Source organism: Carassius carassius, unplaced genomic scaffold (assembly GCF_963082965.1).
Source record: "Carassius carassius unplaced genomic scaffold, fCarCar2.1 SCAFFOLD_57, whole genome shotgun sequence".
NCBI lineage: Eukaryota > Metazoa > Chordata > Actinopteri > Cypriniformes > Cyprinidae > Carassius > Carassius carassius.
In genome coordinates this window covers 947501-955000 of record NW_026775196.1, presented here as the reverse complement: position 1 = coordinate 955000, position 7500 = coordinate 947501, and the positions used below count along the sequence as shown (strand labels likewise).

The window sequence follows — 7500 nt, the reverse complement described above, 5'->3', positions numbered from 1 at the left end:
GCGGTCTCCCATCCAAGTACTAACCAAGCCCAAACCTGCTTAGCTTCCGAGATCAGACGAGATCAGGCATAGCCAGGTTGGTATGGCCGTAAGCGAAACCTGCTGCAAAGAGAGGGCTATTTAAAGATCAGACACTCTAATCTCCAGTTCATTATATAAGTTCGGAATAAAACCCAAAAGCTTACAGCACCTGGTATTCCCAGGCGGTCTCCCATCCAAGTACTAACCAGGCCCAAACCTGCTTAGCTTCCGAGATCAGACGAGATCGGGCATAGCCAGGTTGGTATGGCCGTAAGCGAAAGCTGCTGCAAAGAGAGGGCTAATTAAAGATCAGCCACTGTAATCTCCAGTACATTATATAAATAGGGACGAAAACCCTAAAGCTTACAGCACCTGGCAATCCCAGGCAGTCTCCCATCCAAGTAGTAACCAGAACCAAACATGCTAAGATTCAGACATCGGGCATTGACTCTTTTTTTTTTTTTTGCACGATTATTATATAATTAGTGAAAAAATTCCAAAAAGTAAAAAAATTTGAAAAATTTCCAAAAAGCTTTCAGCACCTGGTATTCCCAGGCGGTTTCCCATCCAATTACTAAACAGGCATAGCCAGGTATGGCCGTAAGCGAAGGCTGCTGCAGAGAGAGGGCTATTTAAAGATCAGCCACTCTAATCTCCAGTTCAATATATAAGTAGGGAAGAAAACCCAAAAGCTTACAGCACCTGGTATTATTCTCAGGCAGTCTCCCATCCAAGTAATAACCAGAACCAAACATTCTAAGATTCAGAGATCTGGCATTGACTCTTTTTTTTTTTTTCAAGATTATTACATAACTAATGAAAATTTTCCAAAAAGCTTACAGCACCTGGTATTCCCAGGCGGTCTCCCATCCAAGTACTAACCAAGCCCAAACCTGCTTAGCTTCCGAGATCAGACGAGATCAGGCATAGCCAGGTTGGTATGGCCGTAAGCGAAACCTGCTGCAAAGAGAGGGCTATTTAAAGATCAGACACTCTAATCTCCAGTTCATTATATAAGTTCGGAATAAAACCCAAAAGCTTACAGCACCTGGTATTCCCAGGCGGTCTCCCATCCAAGTACTAACCAGGCCCAAACCTGCTTAGCTTCCGAGATCAGACGAGATCGGGCATAGCCAGGTTGGTATGGCCGTAAGCGAAAGCTGCTGCAAAGAGAGGGCTAATTAAAGATCAGCCACTGTAATCTCCAGTACATTATATAAATAGGGACGAAAACCCTAAAGCTTGCAGCACCTGGCAATCCCAGGCAGTCTCCCATCCAAGTAGTAACCAGAACCAAACATGCTAAGATTCAGACATCGGGCATTGACTCTTTTTTTTTTTTTTTTTGCACGATTATTATATAATTAGTGAAAAAATTCCAAAAAGTAAAAAAATTTGAAAAATTTCCAAAAAGCTTTCAGCACCTGGTATTCCCAGGCGGTTTCCCATCCAAGTACTAAACAGGCATAGCCAGGTATGGCCGTAAGCGAAGGCTGCTGAAGAGAGAGGGCTATTTAAAGATCAGCCACTCTAATCTCCAGTTCAATATATAAGTAGGGAAGAAAACCCAAAAGCTTACAGCACCTGGTATTATTCTCAGGCAGTCTCCCATCCAAGTAATAACCAGAACCAAACATTCTAAGATTCAGAGATCTGGCATTGACTCTTTTTTTTTTTTTCAAGATTATTACATAACTAATGAAAATTTTCCAAAAAGCTTACAGCACCTGGTATTCCCAGGCGGTCTCCCATCCAAGTACTAACCAAGCCCAAACCTGCTTAGCTTCCGAGATCAGACGAGATCAGGCATAGCCAGGTTGGTATGGCCGTAAGCGAAACCTGCTGCAAAGAGAGGGCTATTTAAAGATCAGACACTCTAATCTCCAGTTCATTATATAAGTTCGGAATAAAACCCAAAAGCTTACAGCACCTGGTATTCCCAGGCGGTCTCCCATCCAAGTACTAACCAGGCCCAAACCTGCTTAGCTTCCGAGATCAGACGAGATCGGGCATAGCCAGGTTGGTATGGCCGTAAGCGAAAGCTGCTGCAAAGAGAGGGCTAATTAAAGATCAGCCACTGTAATCTCCAGTACATTATATAAATAGGGACGAAAACCCTAAAGCTTGCAGCACCTGGCAATCCCAGGCAGTCTCCCATCCAAGTAGTAACCAGAACCAAACATGCTAAGATTCAGACATCGGGCATTGACTCTTTTTTTTTTTTTTTTTGCACGATTATTATATAATTAGTGAAAAAATTCCAAAAAGTAAAAAAATTTGAAAAATTTCCAAAAAGCTTTCAGCACCTGGTATTCCCAGGCGGTTTCCCATCCAAGTACTAAACAGGCATAGCCAGGTATGGCCGTAAGCGAAGGCTGCTGAAGAGAGAGGGCTATTTAAAGATCAGCCACTCTAATCTCCAGTTCAATATATAAGTAGGGAAGAAAACCCAAAAGCTTACAGCACCTGGTATTATTCTCAGGCAGTCTCCCATCCAAGTAATAACCAGAACCAAACATTCTAAGATTCAGAGATCTGGCATTGACTCTTTTTTTTTTTTTTTCAAGATTATTACATAACTAATGAAAATTTTCCAAAAAGCTTACAGCACCTGGTATTCCCAGGCGGTCTCCCATCCAAGTACTAACCAAGCCCAAACCTGCTTAGCTTCCGAGATCAGACGAGATCAGGCATAGCCAGGTTGGTATGGCCGTAAGCGAAACCTGCTGCAAAGAGAGGGCTATTTAAAGATCAGACACTCTAATCTCCAGTTCATTATATAAGTTCGGAATAAAACCCAAAAGCTTACAGCACCTGGTATTCCCAGGCGGTCTCCCATCCAAGTACTAACCAGGCCCAAACCTGCTTAGCTTCCGAGATCAGACGAGATCAGGCATAGCCAGGTTGGTATGGCCGTAAGCGAAAGCTGCTGCAAAGAGAGGGCTAATTAAAGATCAGCCACTGTAATCTCCAGTACATTATATAAATAGGGACGAAAACCCTAAAGCTTACAGCACCTGGCAATCCCAGGCAGTCTCCCATCCAAGTAGTAACCAGAACCAAACATGCTAAGATTCAGACATCGGGCATTGACTCTTTTTTTTTTTTTTTTTGCACGATTATTATATAATTAGTGAAAAAATTCCAAAAAGTAAAAAAATTTGAAAAATTTCCAAAAAGCTTTCAGCACCTGGTATTCCCAGGCGGTTTCCCATCCAAGTACTAAACAGGCATAGCCAGGTATGGCCGTAAGCGAAGGCTGCTGAAGAGAGAGGGCTATTTAAAGATCAGCCACTCTAATCTCCAGTTCAATATATAAGTAGGGAAGAAAACCCAAAAGCTTACAGCACCTGGTATTATTCTCAGGCAGTCTCCCATCCAAGTAATAACCAGAACCAAACATTCTAAGATTCAGAGATCTGGCATTGACTCTTTTTTTTTTTTTTTCAAGATTATTACATAACTAATGAAAATTTTCCAAAAAGCTTACAGCACCTGGTATTCCCAGGCGGTCTCCCATCCAAGTACTAACCAAGCCCAAACCTGCTTAGCTTCCGAGATCAGACGAGATCAGGCATAGCCAGGTTGGTATGGCCGTAAGCGAAACCTGCTGCAAAGAGAGGGCTATTTAAAGATCAGACACTCTAATCTCCAGTTCATTATATAAGTTCGGAATAAAACCCAAAAGCTTACAGCACCTGGTATTCCCAGGCGGTCTCCCATCCAAGTACTAACCAGGCCCAAACCTGCTTAGCTTCCGAGATCAGACGAGATCGGGCATAGCCAGGTTGGTATGGCCGTAAGCGAAAGCTGCTGCAAAGAGAGGGCTAATTAAAGATCAGCCACTGTAATCTCCAGTACATTATATAAATAGGGACGAAAACCCTAAAGCTTACAGCACCTGGCAATCCCAGGCAGTCTCCCATCCAAGTAGTAACCAGAACCAAACATGCTAAGATTCAGACATCGGGCATTGACTCTTTTTTTTTTTTTTGCACGATTATTATATAATTAGTGAAAAAATTCCAAAAAGTAAAAAAATTTGAAAAATTTCCAAAAAGCTTTCAGCACCTGGTATTCCCAGGCGGTTTCCCATCCAAGTACTAAACAGGCATAGCCAGGTATGGCCGTAAGCGAAGGCTGCTGAAGAGAGAGGGCTATTTAAAGATCAGCCACTCTAATCTCCAGTTCAATATATAAGTAGGGAAGAAAACCCAAAAGCTTACAGCACCTGGTATTATTCTCAGGCAGTCTCCCATCCAAGTAATAACCAGAACCAAACATTCTAAGATTCAGAGATCTGGCATTGACTCTTTTTTTTTTTCAAGATTATTACATAACTAATGAAAATTTTCCAAAAAGCTTACAGCACCTGGTATTCCCAGGCGGTCTCCAATCCAAGTACTAACCAAGCCCAAACCTGCTTAGCTTCCGAGATCAGACGAGATCAGGCATAGCCAGGTTGGTATGGCCGTAAGCGAAACCTGCTGCAAAGAGAGGGCTATTTAAAGATCAGACACTCTAATCTCCAGTTCATTATATAAGTTCGGAATAAAACCCAAAAGCTTACAGCACCTGGTATTCCCAGGCGGTCTCCCATCCAAGTACTAACCAGGCCCAAACCTGCTTAGCTTCCGAGATCAGACGAGATCGGGCATAGCCAGGTTGGTATGGCCGTAAGCGAAAGCTGCTGCAAAGAGAGGGCTAATTAAAGATCAGCCACTGTAATCTCCAGTACATTATATAAATAGGGACGAAAACCCTAAAGCTTGCAGCACCTGGCAATCCCAGGCAGTCTCCCATCCAAGTAGTAACCAGAACCAAACATGCTAAGATTCAGACATCGGGCATTGACTCTTTTTTTTTTTTTTTTTTTTTTTTTTTGCACGATTATTATATAATTAGTGAAAAAATTCCAAAAAGTAAAAAAATTTGAAAAATTTCCAAAAAGCTTTCAGCACCTGGTATTCCCAGGCGGTTTCCCATCCAAGTACTAAACAGGCATAGCCAGGTATGGCCGTAAGCGAAGGCTGCTGAAGAGAGAGGGCTATTTAAAGATCAGCCACTCTAATCTCCAGTTCATTATATAAGTTCGGAATAAAACCCAAAAGCTTAGAGCACCTGGTATTCCCAGGCGGTCTCCCATCCAAGTACTAACCAGGCCCAAACCTGCTTAGCTTCCAAGATCAGACGAGATCGGGCATAGCCAGGTTGGTATGGCCGTAAGCGAAAGCTGCTGCAAAGAGAGGGCTAATTAAAGATCAGCCACTGTAATCTCCAGTACATTATATAAATAGGGACGAAAACCCTAAAGCTTACAGCACCTGGCAATCCCAGGCAGTCTCCCATCCAAGTAGTAACCAGAACCAAACATGCTAAGATTCAGACATCGGGCATTGACTCTTTTTTTTTTTTTTTTGCACGATTATTATATAATTAGTGAAAAAATTCCAAAAAGTAAAAAAATTTGAAAAATATCCAAAAAGCTTTCAGCACCTGGTATTCCCAGGCGGTTTCCCATCCAAGTACTAAACAGGCATAGCCAGGTATGGCCGTAAGCGAAGGCTGCTGAAGAGAGAGGGCTATTTAAAGATCAGCCACTCTAATCTCCAGTTCAATATATAAGTAGGGAAGAAAACCCAAAAGCTTACAGCACCTGGTATTATTCTCAGGCAGTCTCCCATCCAAGTAATAACCAGAACCAAACATTCTAAGATTCAGAGATCTGGCATTGACTCTTTTTTTTTTTTCAAGATTATTACATAACTAATGAAAATTTTCCAAAAAGCTTACAGCACCTGGTTTTCCCAGGCGGTCTCCCATCCAAGTACTAACCAGGCCCAAACCTGCTTAGCTTCCGAGATCAGACGAGATCGGGCATAGCCAGGTTGGTATGGCCGTAAGCGAAAGCTGCTGCAAAGAGAGGGCTAATTAAAGATCAGCCACTGTAATCTCCAGTACATTATATAAATAGGGACGAAAACCCTAAAGCTTACAGCACCTGGCAATCCCAGGCGGTCTCCCATCCAAGTAGTAACCAGAACCAAACATGCTAAGATTCAGACATCGGGCATTGACTCTTTTTTTTTTTTCTTTTTTTTTTTTCTTTTTTTGCACGATTATTATATAATTAGTGAAAAAATTCCAAAAAGTAAAAAAATTTGAAAAATTTCCAAAAAGCTTTCAGCTCCTGGTATTCCCAGGCGGTTTCCCATCCAAGTACTAACCAGGCATAGCCAGGTATGGCCGTAAGCGAAGGCTGCTGCAGAGAGAGGGCTATTTAAAGATCAGCCACTCTAATCTCCAGTTCAATATATAAGTAGGGAAGAAAACCCAAAAGCTTACAGCACCTGGTATTATTCTCAGGCAGTCTCCCATCCAAGTAATTACCAGAACCAAACATTCTAAGATTCAGAGATCTGGCATTGACTCTTTTTTTTTTTTTTCAAGATTATTACATAACTAATGAAAATTTTCCAAAAAGCTTACAGCACCTGGTATTCCCAGGCGGTCTCCCATCCAAGTACTAACCAAGCCCAAACCTGCTTAGCTTCCGAGATCAGACGAGATCAGGCATAGCAAAGTTGGTATGGCCGTAAGCGAAACCTGCTGCAAAGAGAGGGCTATTTAAAGATCAGACACTCTAATCTCCAGTTCATTATATAAGTTCGGAATAAAACCCAAAAGCTTACAGCACCTGGTATTCCCAGGCGGTCTCCCATCCAAGTACTAACCAGGCCCAAACCTGCTTAGCTTCCGAGATCAGACGAGATCGGGCATAGCCAGGTTGGTATGGCCGTAAGCAAAAGCTGCTGCAAAGAGAGGGCTAATTAAAGATCAGCCACTGTAATCTCCAGTACATTATATAAATAGGGACGAAAACCCTAAAGCTTACAGCACCTGGCAATCCCAGGCAGTCTCCCATCCAAGTAGTAACCAGAACCAAACATGCTAAGATTCAGACATCGGGCATTGACTCTTTTTTTTTTTTTTTTTTTTTTTTTTTTTTTTTGCACGATTATTATATAATTAGTGAAAAAATTCCAAAAAGTAAAAAAATTTGAAAAATTTCCAAAAAGCTTTCAGCACCTGGTATTCCCAGGCGGTTTCCCATCCAAGTACTAAACAGGCATAGCCAGGTATGGCCGTAAGCGAAGGCTGCTGAAGAGAGAGGGCTATTTAAAGATCAGCCACTCTAATCTCCAGTTCAATATATAAGTAGGGAAGAAAACCCAAAAGCTTACAGCACCTGGTATTATTCTCAGGCAGTCTCCCATCCAAGTAATAACCAGAACCAAACATTCTAAGATTCAGAGATCTGGCATTGACTCTTTTTTTTTTTCAAGATTATTACATAACTAATGAAAATTTTCCAAAAAGCTTACAGCACCTGGTATTCCCAGGCGGTCTCCCATCCAAGTACTAACCAGGCCCAAACCTGCTTAGCTTCCGAGATCAGACGAGATCAGGCATAGCCAG

The 7500-nt window shown here is 42.1% G+C and overlaps 17 non-coding genes across 17 annotated transcripts in view; all 17 read right to left on the bottom strand.

Moving 5' to 3' along the window:
* LOC132138221 (5S ribosomal RNA) overlaps positions 1–94 on the bottom strand; it is a 119-nt gene extending 25 nt beyond the window's left edge. Inside the window, exon 1 of the ribosomal RNA XR_009432525.1 lies at positions 1–94. This exon is cut by the window's left edge and continues 25 nt beyond it. This is a non-coding gene — a ribosomal RNA (5S ribosomal RNA).
* An 84-nt stretch (positions 95–178) lies between these two features.
* Positions 179–297, bottom strand: LOC132139399 (5S ribosomal RNA). Its single transcript, XR_009433618.1, has one exon. It is a non-coding gene; the product is annotated as a 5S ribosomal RNA (ribosomal RNA).
* Positions 298–854: 557 nt separating this feature from the next.
* LOC132138220 (5S ribosomal RNA) lies at positions 855–973 on the bottom strand. Its single transcript, XR_009432524.1, has one exon. It is a non-coding gene; the product is annotated as a 5S ribosomal RNA (ribosomal RNA).
* Positions 974–1057: 84 nt separating this feature from the next.
* On the bottom strand, positions 1058–1176 carry LOC132139398 (5S ribosomal RNA). Its single transcript, XR_009433617.1, has one exon. It is a non-coding gene; the product is annotated as a 5S ribosomal RNA (ribosomal RNA).
* A 560-nt stretch (positions 1177–1736) lies between these two features.
* Positions 1737–1855, bottom strand: LOC132138219 (5S ribosomal RNA). Its single transcript, XR_009432523.1, has one exon. It is a non-coding gene; the product is annotated as a 5S ribosomal RNA (ribosomal RNA).
* An 84-nt stretch (positions 1856–1939) lies between these two features.
* LOC132139397 (5S ribosomal RNA) lies at positions 1940–2058 on the bottom strand. The gene has a single exon (XR_009433616.1). It is a non-coding gene; the product is annotated as a 5S ribosomal RNA (ribosomal RNA).
* Positions 2059–2620: 562 nt separating this feature from the next.
* Positions 2621–2739, bottom strand: LOC132138218 (5S ribosomal RNA). The gene has a single exon (XR_009432522.1). It is a non-coding gene; the product is annotated as a 5S ribosomal RNA (ribosomal RNA).
* An 84-nt stretch (positions 2740–2823) lies between these two features.
* On the bottom strand, positions 2824–2942 carry LOC132137806 (5S ribosomal RNA). Its single transcript, XR_009432127.1, has one exon. It is a non-coding gene; the product is annotated as a 5S ribosomal RNA (ribosomal RNA).
* A 562-nt stretch (positions 2943–3504) lies between these two features.
* LOC132138217 (5S ribosomal RNA) lies at positions 3505–3623 on the bottom strand. Its single transcript, XR_009432521.1, has one exon. It is a non-coding gene; the product is annotated as a 5S ribosomal RNA (ribosomal RNA).
* Positions 3624–3707: 84 nt separating this feature from the next.
* Positions 3708–3826, bottom strand: LOC132139396 (5S ribosomal RNA). Its single transcript, XR_009433615.1, has one exon. It is a non-coding gene; the product is annotated as a 5S ribosomal RNA (ribosomal RNA).
* A 555-nt stretch (positions 3827–4381) lies between these two features.
* On the bottom strand, positions 4382–4500 carry LOC132138749 (5S ribosomal RNA). Its single transcript, XR_009433029.1, has one exon. It is a non-coding gene; the product is annotated as a 5S ribosomal RNA (ribosomal RNA).
* An 84-nt stretch (positions 4501–4584) lies between these two features.
* LOC132139395 (5S ribosomal RNA) lies at positions 4585–4703 on the bottom strand. The gene has a single exon (XR_009433614.1). It is a non-coding gene; the product is annotated as a 5S ribosomal RNA (ribosomal RNA).
* Positions 4704–5130: 427 nt separating this feature from the next.
* On the bottom strand, positions 5131–5249 carry LOC132138673 (5S ribosomal RNA). The gene has a single exon (XR_009432957.1). It is a non-coding gene; the product is annotated as a 5S ribosomal RNA (ribosomal RNA).
* Positions 5250–5807: 558 nt separating this feature from the next.
* LOC132137683 (5S ribosomal RNA) lies at positions 5808–5926 on the bottom strand. Its single transcript, XR_009432010.1, has one exon. It is a non-coding gene; the product is annotated as a 5S ribosomal RNA (ribosomal RNA).
* Positions 5927–6503: 577 nt separating this feature from the next.
* Positions 6504–6622, bottom strand: LOC132138626 (5S ribosomal RNA). Its single transcript, XR_009432912.1, has one exon. It is a non-coding gene; the product is annotated as a 5S ribosomal RNA (ribosomal RNA).
* Positions 6623–6706: 84 nt separating this feature from the next.
* LOC132139393 (5S ribosomal RNA) lies at positions 6707–6825 on the bottom strand. The gene has a single exon (XR_009433612.1). It is a non-coding gene; the product is annotated as a 5S ribosomal RNA (ribosomal RNA).
* Positions 6826–7399: 574 nt separating this feature from the next.
* Positions 7400–7500, bottom strand: part of LOC132137805 (5S ribosomal RNA) — a 119-nt gene continuing 18 nt past the window's right edge. The window contains exon 1 of the ribosomal RNA XR_009432126.1: positions 7400–7500. This exon is cut by the window's right edge and continues 18 nt beyond it. This is a non-coding gene — a ribosomal RNA (5S ribosomal RNA).